The 18,201-nt window shown below is 47.1% G+C and overlaps 1 pseudogene; it reads right to left on the bottom strand.

Annotated features, from left to right (window-relative positions):
• Positions 1-12,444: 12,444 nt before the first annotated feature.
• Positions 12,445-17,243, bottom strand: LOC142574796 (uncharacterized; annotated as a pseudogene).
• Between the last annotated feature and the right edge of the window lie 958 nt (positions 17,244-18,201).

Raw genomic sequence — 18,201 nt, 5'->3', positions numbered from 1 at the left:
CATTGTCCAAACTTATTTTGACTGTTACATCCGTATTATACCGTGCATTATCTCCTTTACAGTACATGAAAGTAATGAGCTATGTTGGTCAAAGACTCTATCTGTAATCTATCAAACAGCTGTCGTAGGTGTTTAACAATTCTTCACTAAGACGTGATGCAGCCAAAACGTACAAAAAGTAACTTTTGTTATAAATTTGACCGATGATGTATTTGAATAACTACACAGTGGCCAGGAATTATTATTTTAGGACATACACACACACACACACACACACACACACACACACACATATATATATATATATATATATATATATATATATATATATATATATATATATATATAAACATGCATAAGCTCAACTGCTCTTAAAAAGTAAAAAGTGCGTTCGACACCTACCGACTGGAAAAGGCTCAGCGCCTCAAGCTAAATTAATAATAACAATAATAATAATAATAATGCCTTTATTTTCCATCCCAAGGATGAGGGAGGGGGAGAGAAACAGCTAGATATCCAGCTTGACGGGCTCTCGCCTCCCCGATACAATACATGATGTTTAGAAAAAAAGGCAAACAGTACAAGCATGTGAGTACAGACAAAATATCACAATATCACAATATCACAAATGACAATTTTTACAAAAATGTACAATGTTAAGGGAACTACAAATCTACTTTATGATATATTAGCTCTATTTCAGATAACAAAAGCATGATCAAAACATTTATTATCTAAGCAAGGTAGAAAAAGGTATTGTTAACAGCCGTTGATTGAACTGTCACCGGGGTGCGGAATACTGGCTTCAACTTTTCAACCTACGTCTTCAGGCTTGCATGCGTAAATGCCTTTAGGAATCTTCATCTGCTTCGTTGCTTCTAGATAAGGCAGTGCTTCTGTAAAAAATAAATGTAATTAAGAACTGGAACAATATAATATAATTAATTATAATAATATTCCGGACTGTGTTTCACCCGAAAGGAGAAGCATTGCTGTGGATAAAATGCGATAGAGAAGTGGACTAATAGGATCGCAGCTGTAACGGGGGTATGAATCGCAGTAAATATTCAGTTACTAGCAATTCAACAAACAAGGTGACAAGCGCAAGCAGCAAAACACTATAACTCCCTCGATAGCCGCAAACAGTCGCTGTCAGACTTCTTATGTAAAAAGTGCCGGCCTCGGTGAGCCAGAGCTACGGACTTCCTCTCGGTTGAATGCTCATCCTACACTCGTGGTTAGGCGACCTACAGCACTACGCGCGTGGAATGATAGCGTCTGTCGAGCGACCAGCAATAGCGGCCTGCGAAAGCCTTGTACGCGCTGTCGGTCAACTCCAAGTCTACTGCGAGAAGTGAGAGTAACCCGGGTATAACAGTAACCCGCGTATCAACCGTTGTTCGAGTGGGGGCGCGAGGGGGGGGGGAGCAAGCCAGATCTCTCTCTCTCTCTCTCTCTCTCTATATATATATATATATATATGTGTATATATACATATATATATATATATATATATATATATATATATATATATATATATATATATATATATATATATATATATATATATATATATATAAACAACGCAGCAGACAAAAAAAAAAAACACAACCGGGCAAGCTCGCGCTCCGTCGCGCGAGGTTTGAAATGGCGAAGCTAGCTGATTAGCGGCTTTAAGGTTGTAAATTCGCTGCTGCAGGTCTAAACTTAGCTTCTAGTAGTTTTCACCTTCCCATGTAAGACAGTTTCTCGAGAGGCCCTACACAGCCGCATCTTGACGTGGTCGCTTGCCTCTGGGAAGATGTCTCGCAGCACACACATGCTTTGTGCACGTTTCTCGACTGACCGAACCGTGTTGAGCGTCGATAGGTTCGAGTCAAACCACAGTCGATCGCGCACTCAGCAGGAATGTCCAAACTCCAACGAGAGGAATTCGCGTTCAAACCGAGCGTTGGCACCCTCGGTTGAAGCGCGAGCTCGGCGTCGCTAGTATTTCGCCTCCCGCACTGGAAGGTCTTGGCGTAGTCGTCGATGCTTCTCAGCGATACTGGTTCTCTTTCGACTGGCGTATTCTGGGTCTTCGCGTTGTCGCCACCTCTTGGCTTCGGCCTCTCTGGCCGAGTAGGTCGGATCGGCCCGTCGTTGCCTTTGTTTCTCCCGCATCGCAGCAAGTCAAGCTTCGCGATGCTTAGCCTCTTCTTCAGCAGTACGAACTTTCTTAGGCCGCCCCATGGCGTTAACTGACCGCGCGCCTCGGATTACATGCTTTCATGTCCTTTTCTAGGCCAAGCGCATGCGCATTCCTAGCCTTTATCACGGCGCATGCGCAGATCTTGGCTCAGTGGCGAAACAAGCTGTGCGCAGTTCTCCGTCAGTGGGCGTCCGCGGAGTTTTCTGATATGCGCTCCATTTCACGCCGAGCAAGAACAGCTTCGCTGTTACAAAGGCCCTTCATTGAACACAAACTTCTTCAGTAACAACACTCAATCGGTTCATAGTGTTCATATAATGAGGCCCACGGAATAGATATGACGCACACATAGGATGCAGTTCAACTAATTAATTTCAAGGTGGACACAACATCCATATCTTGTTTAGCGTTAATAAGATACGTACGCTCGGAATACCGACACGTGTAGTTTATCTTTATTGGGTGACCACGTTTCACCGCCTAACAAATGTTATTGCACAGCTCAGGACACGCCTGCATGAATTAGAAGTTTTTGGTAAGTTATGGATGGTTCTATCCACTGTCTATTGTCACTGAACCTTGCAGAATCTGACTTGGTCGCGTGACGCGAATGGTGTAGAACTTTCTGGAAGACGCGCGGACACCACAGATCACCCTGGAACCTTCAAAGATGTATAAAAGCCGACGCCCTTGACCAAGAGATCAGATTTAAACGATTGCCGACTGCGTTCGCCGCTATCGTTGTGTTTTAAGTGCAGCCTGTTTTTGTGGGCACAGACTCGCCCAATAAAAGTTAGTTTCGTCTTTCCCAGTATTCCTGCTGCGCTCTTTGCCGTCACTACACATGCCATCTCGTGAAAGTGCTAGTGCGTTCGAGTACCGAACACCGCCGGAAAGTCGTGATCCAAGCGTGAACCACAAAGACAACACCACCATCGCCAAAAGTAAGCGAGCTAGCCGCAGGCTGCAAGGACTGCCCCCGGAGCATGGATGTTTGCCTGAGACGACCAGGAATATCGTTACGAAGTCAATGATCGTAATGGCACCTAAAGAGCTTCAACAACCGAAAGAGCCACCTACCTTCGGACGAGCTTCGTCGGAAGATCCGGAAACCTGGCTCGAGAACTTCGAAAGGATCTCTGCCTTCAACAACTAGACCCCTGAGTAGAAGCTGCGCAACGTGTACTTCTCCATCTAAACTGCCGCTATGACATAGCTCGAGAATCGAGAAGCCACGCGTGCAACGTGGGACCTCATCCCCAGCAACATTCTTAGGGCCTTCACGAGCATCGTCCGGGAAGAAAGGGCCAGAGTTCTATTGGAAGCCCGAGTGCAGTTACCGCACGAGAAAGTTTCCATATTTACGGAAGAATTGAGCCGTCTATTCTACCACTACGACCCAGAAATGTCCGAGGAGAAGAAAGTCCAGCTCCTTTTGCGTGGTGTGAAGGAATATCTTTTTGCCAGATATACATGATGCCCAGCCAAGACCGTCGACGAGTTTCTTCGTGACCGTACCAGCATCGAGAGGACACTCGAAATGCGGCGCCGGCAATTCAACCACCGCATGAACCTTACAAACTACGCCGGTGTTCAATCACTGGCCACCGGCGATCTACGCGAGATTATCAGAGTGGTCGTACGGGCAGAGCTGCGGAAGTTGTACCAAAGGTCACAAACTCAAGTGGTCTAAGCGCCGAAATCGTCAAAGAGCTTAAGCGATCGAATGGATTTCCTGAGGTGCAACCACAATCGCCACATCTACAGCCGGAAGCGACGGCCTACGCCGCCGTCGCCCGCCGTCAAGGTCCCCCTCCGCGACCGCGCCAAGGCCCTGTAAAGCCGCAGTTCCGTCATCCACCGCCGCCACCGCCAGCACGCCAATACGCCGCCCAGTGCTGCTACGCGAGGAAGAGGGACATTTGGCGCGCCACCGACCAATGCCGGCTCTGCAACCATTGCGGGGAAATAGGCAACATCTACCACCGATGTCCTTGCCGCGAAATGGTACTGCTAGGGTTCGCCGTCAACGCATCGCGTCCTCAGTAACATAAACCCACACGTGAAAATCGCCGATTACCTGGCCACCACTCAGTGGAGCCCTCTACGACCATTCCGTTCACCATCACCAGGCCGCTATGCAGCGCCCACCTTACACTGGACCAACCGATGGCCGGTCCGCCAGCTCATATCCGAAAGCTAAATGAAGCAACCAATGGAGGCGAGGTTGCTCTTAGTCGAAATGACGGAGATCCTCCGCCGCCGACGAAGACGCCAAAGACACTATCTAGGCGCATAAAAACGACACTCTGCCATCCCGACGAACCCTGGAAGCAAAGAATGCATCGACCAAGGACCTGACGATGCGGCGTACCAGTCACACATCAACACAACGCAGCTGTGATTTGACGCCAAGACTTACGTAACTGCAACGCAAAACAAAGCGCCACCAACCTTGTCGTGTTGCTCGACAGCCACGCAGCCAGCGCATTAGTAGACACAAGGTTCGACTACACTGTCGTGAGTGAACCCTTCGCCGCCAAGTTGAAGAAGGTTAAGACTGTGTGGGAAGTCCCCCATATTCGGACCACTGTAGCACACCTTATGACGCCGACTGGAATGTGCACTGCAAGAATTGCAGTTTATGACCAAACCTACCCTGTCACCTAAGTTATCCTCCAACAGTGTTCACGAGACGTCGTTCTCGGCATAGTCTTCCTGAACCTACACGGTGCAATCATCGAGCTGAAGTTAATAACGCTGTCGGAAGATCAAGCGATACCGCCGGAGAGCTGTCGTAGTCAGCACGCCTTGAGGGTCCTCGAAGATAAAGTTAGCATTCAGCCTCGCCCCAGCATTGTTATTATACCGTTGGCACCGAAACACCATCGGACGTAGAAGGTGTAATCGAGGGCGACCAACGTCTATTGCCCAACCGCCAAATTTGCGTCGGGAGAGGGATCGCTCGACAGCACGGAGGAAAAGAGAAAGTGATGCTGACAAGCTTCAGCCAGGAGTGCAAGCACATCAACCAGGGCACGACGATTGCGTGCAGTGAGGAAAGTGTGGAAAACAGCAATGTGTTCGTCCTCTCGGATTCTGCCGCATCAACTCCGACGACCATAGTTCCCAAACCAGGCTTCGACATAAATCCAAGTCTCCCTATGATTAAGCAGCATCAACTCAGAAGTCTGCTTCAGCAATACAAAGATTGCTTTTCGACGTCATCGAGGATTCGAGAAACACCAGTCGCTAAGCATCGCATAATAACCGAAGAATGCGCTCGACCACTCTGCCAGAGCCTTCATCGAGTTTCGACGCCAGAACGTGAAGCTATTAGGCAACAAGTTGACGTAACGCTGCGCGACGACATCATCCAGCCGTCGACAAGCATGTGGGCATGTCCTGTAGTCTTGGTGAAGGAAAAAGGACGGAACCGTACGTTTCTGCGTAGATTATCGTCGACTGAACAAGATCACGAAGAAGGATGTGTCGCCCCTCCCAGGATTGAAGGCGCATTGGATCGGCTATGCAACGCTAAATACTTCTCGTTGATGGTCCTCCCAGTCTGGGTACTGGTAAATAAACATCGACGAGAGAAATCGCGAAGACAGCGCGTTAATCGCGCCAGACGGCCTGTAAGAGTTCAACGTGATACAATTTGGAGTGTGCTATGCACCTGCAGCGTTCCAGCGCTTGATGGACACGGTGTTTGCAGGGTAGACGTGTCAGACCTGTATTGTCTACTTGGATGAAGTCGTCGTCTTCGCCGGGATACCTTAAGCGGCTTGCCGCACTACTAGAGATCATCAAGGTATCAGGGCTCAATCTGAAGCCAGAAAAGTGCCGCTTTGCTTACGGTGAGCTTCTGCTCCTCGGCCACGTCACCAGCGGGGTTTCAGTTCGCCGCGACCCGCAGAAGACAGCAGCTATCGCAAAGTTCCACCAGCCCATCGACAAGAAAACAGTGCGTGGAATTCTTGACATGTGTGCCTACTACAGGCGCTTTGTCAAGGATTTTTCACGCATCGCTGGGCCACTAATATATCTAACGAAACCTGATGTCGAGTTCAAGTGGGAAACACCGAAGGCCGGCGCATTTCAAGAACTCAAACGACGCATGCAGTCGCGGCCGGTACTTGCACACTTCGACGAGGACGCCGATAGCGAGATCCACACTGATGCCAGTAGCCTAGGCCTCAGTGCCGTCCTAGTCCAGAGAAAAGACAGACTTGAACTTGTCATAGCTTACGCTAGCCGGTTGTGGTCAAAAGCGGAAGGCAATTATTCTACAACCGAAAAGGAATGCGTCGCCATCGCTTGGGCTACAGCGAAAATTCGCCCCTAACTTTATGGCAGGCCATTGGAAGTCATCAGCGACTATTACGCGTTGCCTTGGCTATTGAACGTAAAGGACCCTTCAGGATGGCTAGCGTGGAGGAGCCTTAGACTGCAAAAATATGACATCACTGTAACCTACAAGTCCAGACGAAAACACTCCTATGCCGGTTGCCTATTAAGCGCCCACATTAACCCGCCGCTTCAAGATGACGAGGATTACGACGCCTTCCTTGGAACAATAAGCCGGAGCATTTCGCTTAACAGCAACAAGCAGACCCGCAGTTAAAACGCCTCGTCGAGTATTCGGAAGGGCGCATCGCCGTCGTCCCAAGGGCATTTTGGCGAGGATTGTCTTCGTTGTCGCTTCAAAACAACCTACTCCTAAAGAACTCCTCAATAGTCCATGTCACCTACTTTGTTGTTCCTTCAGCGTCACGTGGAGAAGTACGGCACGCCCTACCTGGCGATCCCACCACTGGGCACCTCCGATTCTCCCGGACGCTATCGAGGATGCAGGAAAGGTATTACTGGCCGCGCTTGACCGCCGACGTCGCCCGTGTACGTCAAGATACACCGAGACTGTAATCGACGCAACACACCACTGACAAGGCCAGTGGGATCCCTACAGCCGATCGAGCCTACTTGGCGACCATGTCAGCAGATCGGCATGGACTTGTTGGGGCCCTTTCCGACGTCAACAGCCGGAAATAAGTGTATCGTCGTGGCAACGGACTACCTCAGCCGCTTCGCTGAAACGGAAGTTGTGCCGAAAAGTAGAGCAACCGAAGTGGCGAAATTCTTCGTCAAGAGCATCCTGCTGGAACATGGCGCCCCAGAAGTCCTTATCACCGACAAAGGAACGGCCTTTAGAGCGGAGCTTACTCAAGCCATTCTGAAATACAAAGGAACGGTCTTTAGAGCGGAGCTAACTCAAGCCATTCTGCAATACAGCCAGACAAGCCATGACAGGACAACCGCCTATTACCCGCCGACGCATGGTCATACGGAGCGCCTGGATAAGACCCTCGCCGACATGCAAGTAATGTGGTTTGACGTCCAACACAAGACAAGGGATACCGTCCTGCCATACGTAACTTTCACTTACAACTCGGCGATGCAAGAAACAACACAGTTCACGCCGCTGAAGCCGGTTTACGGCAGGAAGTCGACGACGATTCTCAACGTCATGCTGCTGCACGTCACCGACGAAGAGAATGTGGACGTTGCCACGTATCTCCAGCACGCCGAAGACACCCGAAAGCTCGCCCGCCTGGGGATCATGAACCAGCAGAGGACCGACAGCCTAGACTACAATCTTCGACGACGCTACGTCGAGTACCAGCGCGGCGACCGTGTTTCGGTTTGGACCATAATACGCCGATTAGGACTTAGCGAACAGCTTTTACGCCGTTATTTAGGACCCTACAAGATCAATCGACGCATTGGCGCACTCGATTATGAGGTTGTACTATACGGCATTTCGCAATCACATTGGCGCCGCTCACAGACCTGAAATAGTCCATGTTGTGCGACTTAAGCCGTTCTACCAGAGCTAAGGCACTTTGGAACTTTGCATACTTTAACTCCGGACCTTCTTTTTATGAACTGTGCTACTTGGAGTTTCTTTGTTGTTTTGTTACTTTTGTTTATGTTTAATAAGTGTCCTTTTGTGTTTCGCTCTCTTATGTTTGTAGCATCGGCACGATACTTTTTAAGAGAGTGGTATTGACTTGTGTAGTTGTTTATCTTTATCGGTTGACGGACGTTTCTCCGCCTAACAAACGCTATCGCTCAGTGCAGGACGCGCCTGCATGTATCGGAAGTTTCTCTAAAGTTATCCATAGTTCTATGCGCTGTCGGCTGTCACCAAACCTCACATAACTTGATTTCATCGCTTTGCGCGAATGGTGTAGAACTTTCTGGAATACGCGTGGGGCACAAGCCATCACTCTGGAACCTTCGATGACTCATGCACAAAAGCCCACGCGCTTGACCGACAAACAAATTTCGATGATCGCCGACTGTGTTTGCTGCTATCCTTGTGCTTTAGGTGTAGCCTGCTTTTGTGGGCACAGGTTAGTCCAATAAAAGTTAGTTTCTTCTTTCATAGAATTGCTACTGTGTTCTTCACCGTCACTACGACGTGACAATATGTACACTACGTCCGTGTGTTGTTCTAAAGACTGGCTTCTTGTTCTATTGTTATTCAGGCTCACTAACATATTCACCTTCTCCTGTCATCCTCGCCTCAATGGTAAGCTCAGCCTACTGAGGATGAAGAGCATATCCATATAAATTCGCAATACACGTAAACCAGCACACTGGGCGGTCACATCACTGCTCCAAACAATAGGTTCCTACGCTGCTTTCCTATTGTGTTCCTATTCTATATCGCAATGCAATATCTGCTATCGAAAAAAAAATATGTGGCCTCATGTCAAGATAAAAAGTCTGAACAATAAAATCCCGATAACTGTAGACTAGCTTTCCGCCAACATTTCGCTCAAGGGGGATAATGAATGAGCTCGCCTGCTTCGAAAATTCACTGCCAGCTCTACCGAATTTACTACCAGCTCTTGTGTTTGCCACTCAAACAGTACAAGCCTGTGACTGTGCACAACGCTTCCCGCTAGGTGCGAGTGGGAGAATATTCTTTAACAAATATTTTTTATTCAGATACATCAGACATTGGCCACCAGAACATTGATTGATTAAGCATTCAAGTAATCTTTTCCATTCCTACTCTCAATTCTTCGTCTTTGTCTCTCACGTGACGACTTTTCTTTCTTCTGCTCACTTCCATTTATCCTGGCAGAAAGGGTTAACCTTATTGCTATAACCTCCCTAGGCTATACACATTTGTTTATATCGAAAAAGTATGGCTGACGTTTGTAGGGCCTGTATTTACAATTCCTACAGCGTCTCCTCGTTGGGCTCCAACGTGGGAGGCTGGCGTTTCTGCCGAAACAATATTGTTTTCATGGCTTCTTCTTTCCTCGCGTTACCCTATTGATCAAAGTACAAGGGAGGCATCGAATAAGTTTTCGATCTTTTGGTCACCACAAAAGAGAAAAAAACTTTCCCTACTACAATGTCGATCCCAGCGTAAAACCAGCAGAAATGACAGTCATCTCGGCCTTCGTCGATGTAAAGTGATTGACAGATACAATGGGCGCCGGCTATGAAACTACGAAGTTGGCGAGCGGACACCTACTTCTTGAAGTCAGATGTATGAAATAACATGAGAAACTGCAGAACCTAGTGTCAATTGGACACTTTCCTTTGTCTTTGGCCCCACACCGCACTATTAACACAAGTTGTGGTGCAATTTAGGATGATACTTTGCTAGAGGCTCATGAGACTGAACTATTATATGGCAGCAGTTAACCAACGTGTCATCAATTACAAAAGAATTTAGATGAGGCGTGGTGAAACCGACATTCTTACCAAGTATCTTAATATAACCTTCGGCTAAAGTGAACTGTTCGAGACTATGGAGGCAAGCTGGGTAATGATCCTAATCAGGCCGCATATCCCTAATCCCCTCTGATGCTTTAGATGCCAGAAGTTCGGCTACAGTACACAGAGCTGTCGAGGCCAAACGACTAGTAGAAAAAATGCAGTGCTTAAGAACATCCGCCTGAATCATACGACAATGCTCCACGTATTGTAAAGTATGATTGGGGGCATTCCGCATGCTCACGGTCTTGCCAAACGCGGAAAAAACAAAAGAAGTCGTGACAATCAAAGTCGAAGGAAATATATTGTTCAAGGAGTCTCGCAGGCGGCTATCATACGTACCAAAGAGCAGTTTTGCCAAAGTGAGGCGTCATGGGACAGCGCCACAAAGGCTTCCGGCTGCCGCTTGGCCACACGCAGTGAACCGGCGGCGACTTGATACGCTTCCCCCACCCCCGCCCGGTGGTTGGAGCCAGAGCTGCTCCGCCGTTACAGAAGGAGCCATCGACTTCCAGTCGGTGGCTTCCAGGGTATCGTCTGTGGAAGTCAATGAGGCCTTCCAAGCGAACAAATCGCTCGAAAGAGCCGGTTTCCAGTGCCCGGGAAGAGGCGATGGACGCATCTTCCAGCCAGATGGTACGGCAAATGCCTAAGGAGCAGCCGAAGTCTCTCAACAGCTCCAAAAGAGAAAAATAACGTATTACGTAGCCCGCATAGGCTCTGTAAGTTGAGATGCATTTTCTATATTTTACACACAGCACAAATATATTCGGCAATATGGTAAGGTCAGGGAACTGTTACACAACCTTCATGATGTGAAAGACATTCTTTATAATGTAAGTGCTAAAGTTTTGAGTATTCAGCAGACACTACTAAGCTGTGCAAGGCAAACTTTCTTACACACTGTGCTTTTTTTTGAAAAGACCACGAGGATGATCTCGCCTCGTCGTGCGGTGTTGCTATAATTCAATCTCGAAGCATCCTAGCTGGCCGGGAACGTAAAGTTTGAAAACTACATCCTTCCTTCCTACCTACCTACCTTCGCAGAATGACATCACTTCTGGGAAGGTATAGAGTTTACAGCCAGCGATTATAAGTCTTAACGTCCTTTGAAGCAGCTCCTGTCCGAGCAGTGCTGTTTTACAGGCTAGTCTAATTTAGGTCTGTCTACACCCCCTCGCTATCAACTTTGCAGAACACATTTCAGAGCTTCATCGATTAACTTCCTCAGCCTTATGCAATTGTTAGAGATGTCAGTGCACAAAGCGCTCTGTTGGGAGACTGTCCTTGCTGTGCGGGAGGTCGCATGATGAAGAACCTAATGGTTTGCTCTGGTGCATGTGTGATTACTTAGAGCATTTGAACAAAACTAATGGCCGCGCATCATTAAGCTCAATGTATGGCTCCGTCGGGTGCACTGATTTTAATTAACGAAGTCTTCCGATGACATGCAATCAGTGTTTACGGCTCAACACTTTGCAGTTTCCTACGTGCATTAACAAAGTACTGTAATTTATTTAAGCAGCTTCTGCATTAAAACGCACAGCATACGAAGCTTGATTATTTTCAAAAAAGTACCTCCGCCATGACAGAGCAACCAACACGTTACAGGAGAATGCCGAGCGAAAGGTGTAAAGAACAACCACAAGTTTTATGCGTTGTCTATCATGAGGCGGTTGGCTGATGCGACTTTCACGCATGCCGTGGCCAATCAGCAAGCGCGGTGCTCCGGCGCGACGTACACGAGAAAGACAGGAGGTCGTAGTGCCAGTGAGCGTGCGGTTGCAAGCATCTGACAGTGTCTCTACTTTTCAGAACAAATAGGTTTAGATACGGAACCTCGTCGGCGACGCTGATGGGCACGACGACCGTGAAATTGCGCCTGAAGTGTCCGTATAATTGTTATCGCTATATTATGAATGAATATTGAAAGATTTGTAAAGCTTGATGGTAGGAGGGAGTTTAAAAAGCAAGAAACGCCATGCGCGTTTAACACCTTTCACAGCTTGGCTAAGGGCAGTTTATCTAAATTTCCGGTGGTGCGGCAAGATAGGCCGACTCATATTTGTTTCTCTAACAATGATGTAACCTAGAAAAATATTTGTATTTTATTACTCTAAGCACATTTTAATGTGAACGTAATCCAGAAAGCGCGTTTGCAGGAAGGTACTAATAGGCCGACTGGAATTCCTTTTTCAGTTATTTTTCTTTTATTTTTCCGAAAATGAAAAGCCAATCGTCCAACATAGATTTACCCAAAAGCATGTTCACCATAAATCAATTGTCCTTAACCTGTCTGCGACAAGGTGAGAGCGCCGCCTTCGTAAAACAAAAGAAATTCCACCAGCAATCGCAGTAGTCCACCACCGTGGGCTTGTTTATCTTGCTCCTTAACTTGTTGCTCGTGGTTCTCGTGCTATGTCTGAATGAATGAAACCACGTTTATTCCATATTCAGAGGAGGGGTGTTATTTCAAAAGGGGAAGGGTAAGCCTGCCTCCGTTTTATTAATGAACGTCCTGAGGCAGGGACTGCATGACGCTTGTGGCTGTCGCGGAGCCGATCGCCGACGGGTGGTGCTGCAGGGTCTTGAAGGAGCAGCAGCAGTGCTCGCCAGAGCTCGATGGCATGGTCCGGAGACGTGCTATCCGGGCAAGCCTAAGTCCGGAGAGAAGAAGGCCAGGGTCCCCGCTGTATGGTGGCCAGGGCACGAAGCCTTGTTGGGATGTAGAGGGGGCACTCCCAACAAAGGTGGTTTAGATCAGCACGACATGTGCACATGGAACAGAACCCACTTACGGGGGGTGGTGTGCCACCCATGTGGAAACGGTTCAACAAGTGAGGAGTAAGGAGGGTGCTTGTCTGGATTCTCCGAAGCAAGACTCACTCTCGCCCACTGAACACCTTCGGAGGAAGTGACGGTATAGAGAGTGGATTGCCCACTGCTGCGAGGTAGGCGGCACGTCGTTGGTTGGTCGCATGCTTGTCTGCCATTGGGTTTGCTACCTCAGGTGTGGTAGCTAGGAGAGGATAAGGATTATCGGAGGCTCTGGCTAGTGCGCTAGAGAGATGAGCGCGCGCTAGTCTATGAGCCTTCTCGTTTCCGGGGAAACCGCAGCTCGCAGGGACCCAGTGCATGGTAACATTGTGACCGCATTCGCGGAGCAGGCGTGCCTGGTGCCGGATCTTCTGCAGTACGGGAGCTGTGTATATAACATTAGCCCGATGGGCAGCCTGGGAATCTGTGTACACATGATGGTGAACTAGGTCAGCTTGAGAGGAAGTTGCGAGGGCCCGCGCCAAATAATCTAGGATGGCCATTAGCTCAGCGCGGGTGCTGGACATTGCTTCTGCCGATATATAATGGCGGTGGTTCTGAAATTCATTTGTCTGGTCGTACCACGCTGTCGCATAACAGGTGTTACTAACGTCGTCTGCAGGCAGTGCAGCGTTCGTGTATACGATGCGTTCAGTCAAGGAGAGTGAACTCGTAGCCTTGGCATGCCTCTTGGCATATGCAAGGCGCCGCAGCCGCTGAGTAGGGTCCATATTGAGAGGAAGTGGCCTGCCATCGGTGAGAGCCGCGATTTCCCACGGCGGCGTGTTGTTGGGCAAAATGGGCATTTTGTGGACGTCATACCTGAGGAGCATGAGTGTGTGTCGCCCGGCTTTTGTGGCGCGAAGTCTCGTCTCTTGTGTATGGATGTGCATGTCTACGAGCTCAGACAGGTTGTTGAGTTTGCTACAACATTTAAGCGCTTCGAGGCTTGTGTACCTTGGGAGTGCAGTTACAATGCGTTTGGCTTCGTTAAGTAACCGGTCGAACGCGTGCATCTGTGTGCGGTTGACTGGATGATGCGGCAGCCCGTACATGATACGGGAGACAAGAAAAACTTGAACGAACTGCCGCATTTCACGTTCGTTTACTCCACGGGTGCGGGTAGAGATTCTGCGTAAAGCAAGCAGGATTTGTTTGCTGGTCTTCGTAACGCATTGGAACCAAGTGTTCGCTGTGCAGTTCTCGTCTAGGTGCATACCGAGTATTCGGATAGTAGATTTCCATGTGATGGGTTGGTCACCGATGTACAGTTTAAAAGACTGCTTTTCTTCCTGCTTTCCAAAGGTAGACCTACCACCATGAATGACGACAAACTCTGTTTTGTCTGGGGCAGTGTGTAAACCCGTTTCCCTGGCATAGGCGTGAATAAAGTCGAGAGCTCGTTGCAAGACATCCTCCTGCTCCCCGATGCACCCTTGATGCGTCCACATGGTGACGTCATCGGCGAACACCGCGTGTTTCAGGCCCGATACGTCGGCAAGGCGCTTAGGTAACTGTTGCATAGCTATATTATAGCTATGTGTTGAAGTTCAACGTGCGAGCTATTTAAGAAAAAGGCAATGTGTAGACTAGAGCTGGGTGTTCATGAAATCTTCGGTGGGGCGGCCTTTTATGCATGGATAACTTCTAAACCAAGCGTCTACTGCTCTTTTTCTTTACGATGGCGAGCAAAATGCAAAAGACAGATGAGATAATAAGCGTTAAATTAGTTTCGCATATGAGCAACTAGTTAAACAGCAGCCAGCCTAAAGTACGTGTTCATTTAGGCGCTATACAGGAGCCGCCGTGCGTACGACAACATACGAAATAAAGCTCCCAATGAGGCGCTATACAAAACTGTGCACAATTGCTCGCTGCCCATATTTCTACCGCTGCAGTTTTTCAAAACACTCCCGGCTCACAGATTCCTAGACAATGGTCGCAAATAAAAAAATTGGTCACCATCTTTTTTACATTGCCGTACTATCGTTAAGAAAACGCCGCGTTCGGCCGGTATCCACGACTGAATTTTTTCCACCAGCACTTCCTCAGCGCTTTAGATACAAAAATGGGTTAGGATTGAGCGCACGCACGGAACTTGCCAAACTTTCGGACTTCTTCACTCTCAGTCTTGCGACTTAGAGACCTCGTTCTCTATTTATGCCATATGCAATGTACAATGTACATGTACTCCCACAAAAAAAAATATTCAACCTTGAACCCCGAAGGAGGATTCTTCTGTTTATCCTGCGACAGGTGCGCTGCAGTTTTCTTTCTTTTTTCGGAAGTTGATCTGTCCTTTAGATGGTGATTGATGATGACTTGTTTATGTGCTGGTGGGTACTCTTCAATAATCAATACACTTTGTCTCTCAAGAGCGAAATAATAGCAGCAGTTGGCAAGAAGGATTTCGTCAGTCTATTGCATGTCGTATGCTGGCGCTGCGCACGCGTATTTCAAGCGGGGGATGGGGTGTCAAGATATCCGGACATGTACCCTGGTTTCGCGCATGCCCTATGACGCAGGAGGAAAGGAGGCATGCGAAAACGGCAATTCGAGGATGTGACTTCGAGGACGGTTGCGTGCTTGGCTGTCATTTACGCATGGTTCGAAAATCTGTGAAACTTCACTGCCGATCACTGCTTCTCGTGTTCTCGCGGCTGCTGTGGGACTGAATAGCGAAACGATCCTGCGCTTCCATACATCGCGATGACGAGATCTCAATTCTCATCGTGGAAACGCGATCACCAGCATCGCCGTGCCAACGTACACTGGCGTTCATTAGCTCATACGGTCAGCTCCTAGGTCACCAGAAAGCGCTAATTAACTTTCTGGAGTCAGCTGGTGTTGTCGGAACTCACCCGTTGTGAAATAATATAGTGTGCACTAGAAATATCACAGAGTACGTTGAAGTAGGGGGTGAGAGCACAAAATAAACCATTTGTCGTGTTGTATCACCTTTTCGAAGTACTAATTATTCCGAATTGGCAACGCATCCCATGCTCTCCTAATCGATGAATGGAATAGCTTGTTGAACATCGTAATAGATAGAAAACAAGGAGTATTTGTATTGTACATGGTTCAGGTTATGTTACATCATTTATATTTGACATTTGTCACTTGCTATTCCTTTTCAGGCGCTGCAAGGGTGATCATTTTCAAGTTTACGGCATTCTTCAATATTGCTAGTGGCAGATAGCATAATCGTAGTCCTTGAGATGGATTACTCGAAGATGCGGACATTACTCGCACGAGAAATCGAAACAGATATTAAACTAATTTACATAATTTTACTGAATAACTTCCTAATTCATTACTTTACGGCACATGCTAAAATGCACGAATTGTAGCCGGTGAGCTTGCAAGGCGCATCTACTTGAAATGAGTTTCCTTGATTACACCAGTTTCGAGGTTGTATTTTCCAAAGTATTAGAAATACATGTAAGTTTCGGTTACTTTTGCGCTTTAATGTATAAAAGAGCATTTTGATAAAAAGCTCAGTGCCTTTCCACTCTGAAGATGAACGACCAGCAAAACTGTGTATGTGGGCCCCTTATTGGCGAACTGCACCTCCGTCGGGGGTCGGGCCGGTATTGCACTATCTTCGCGATAGGCTCACGTATCGGGAGTGCGTAGCGCCTGCGTCACCTCCGCCGCGGATCGGACCGGCATTGCCCTATCTTCGAGATTTTTTTCGACACGCGGACAGGATAGGAGGAAAGTAGTCCTTCACAGCTTCGCTGTAAAAATTAATTGAACTAACAGTGCATTTAATGGCGCTTACCTTCAAGCTTGTGCCATACAGGAAATTGAGTCCAAATGAATACGCCTGAACAACTCGTCGGCTACAATTCTTAACTTGGAGCATGTGCCGGAAGGTAATTATTTAGGAAGCTAATTAGTAAAATTTGGTAAATTAGTGGAATACGCCTTTCGATTTTTCGTGCAAGTTAAGTCTACCTCTCTGAACAATCCTGCTCAAGGACTATACATATCAAATCGGCAACAGGCGATAATCTGAATTTCGTAAAGCTTGAAGATGTTCCCGTATATTTTAGGCTTGGAGTACCATTCTTCAATTATGAATATTTTGAACCAAATTTCTTTCTTCTTGAAATGTCTCTTTGAGAAGTGTGGGGAGTGCGCCATGGTGCCTCACACGCTTTACAAGGTGGTATGGAAACGTGAAAAAAATTACTCACGACAATAAAATGTTTAGATTGATAAAATTGGCGCTCCGATGCGTTTTTTGAGATCACCACGCCACGCACACAGTGATATAGGAAGAAAACGAATGAAAATGCACCTTATCTACACGTAGAGTAGCCGACGTGTAAGGCGGGTCCTGTAGATGACATCACCGTAACACTGTACACAGCGCCGGCATCCGCTTCGCATGCGATCTATATTACTACGCATGCACTTACGTGGCCATTCTCATAACACAGAATGCAGGACGTAGTGAACTAACGTACACTACGTCAGCCCCACTAGCGGAAAGCATAAGCATATATACAACACATAATATACTCTCGCCACCAAAGGCGTGAATTAGATTAAAGAACTGCTTAAAGGGCCTGAGCTATTTCGTGTTTTACAGAAATTTGGAAAATCCCCTATGAAAGGAACAGTAATTGAAGTGCGTTAGTAAGATTATACAAAGAATCGGCCATTAGATGCACAAAACAGAAAAATGAATTATGAATGATTAACAAAAATTTGCAAAGAAATCCGTTTCAATAAATACTTTACGCCGCATATTCAAATTTAGAAATTGTAGCCGGTTTGTTTGCAAAGCATATGCGCTAGTACGAAACTTTGAAGTCTGCGTAGTTTCTGATTATGCGCCATCAAAGTAGCGTTAAAAGGCACTGTTGTTTCCCCTACTTTAATAAGGCGCTATTTTATGGATGGAACCACAAAGTAATTAGGTCATCCCGGTATATTACTGCACACTTGTGCAATGAATATCTGGAAATTTATGCCATCCTGAAAATTCATTCTATGTCGATATTTTTGCAATGTGGATAGGTAAAGTGCTTGCAAATTTATAAATTGCAATAGTTCCCGTCAAGTAATTAATTGTGGAGTTAGCGAATGTTTCAATTTGCCGAACATTTGTTTCCGATTTCTCGTGCATGTCGGCCTCGTAATAGTCAATATCAAGGACTAAACTGATACCATCTACCAAAGGCTTCTTTTTTAATTCCAATAAACCTTAATATTGATCAGCAGGTATATTCTAGCATACATCACGAAGCCCATATCGAGCGCATGCTGCACTTTACTTTGCTTGTACCTTCAATTAGTGACGATGCTGAGGATAGCTTCGTTACGACTGTGCCAAACTTTCATTCCTAATAAATATATCCAAAACTCCCATTACTACATAT

The sequence above is a fragment of the Dermacentor variabilis genome, chromosome 3 (assembly GCF_050947875.1).
Source record: "Dermacentor variabilis isolate Ectoservices chromosome 3, ASM5094787v1, whole genome shotgun sequence".
Lineage (NCBI taxonomy): Eukaryota > Metazoa > Arthropoda > Arachnida > Ixodida > Ixodidae > Dermacentor > Dermacentor variabilis.
This window is presented reverse-complemented; position numbering and strand designations above follow the sequence as displayed.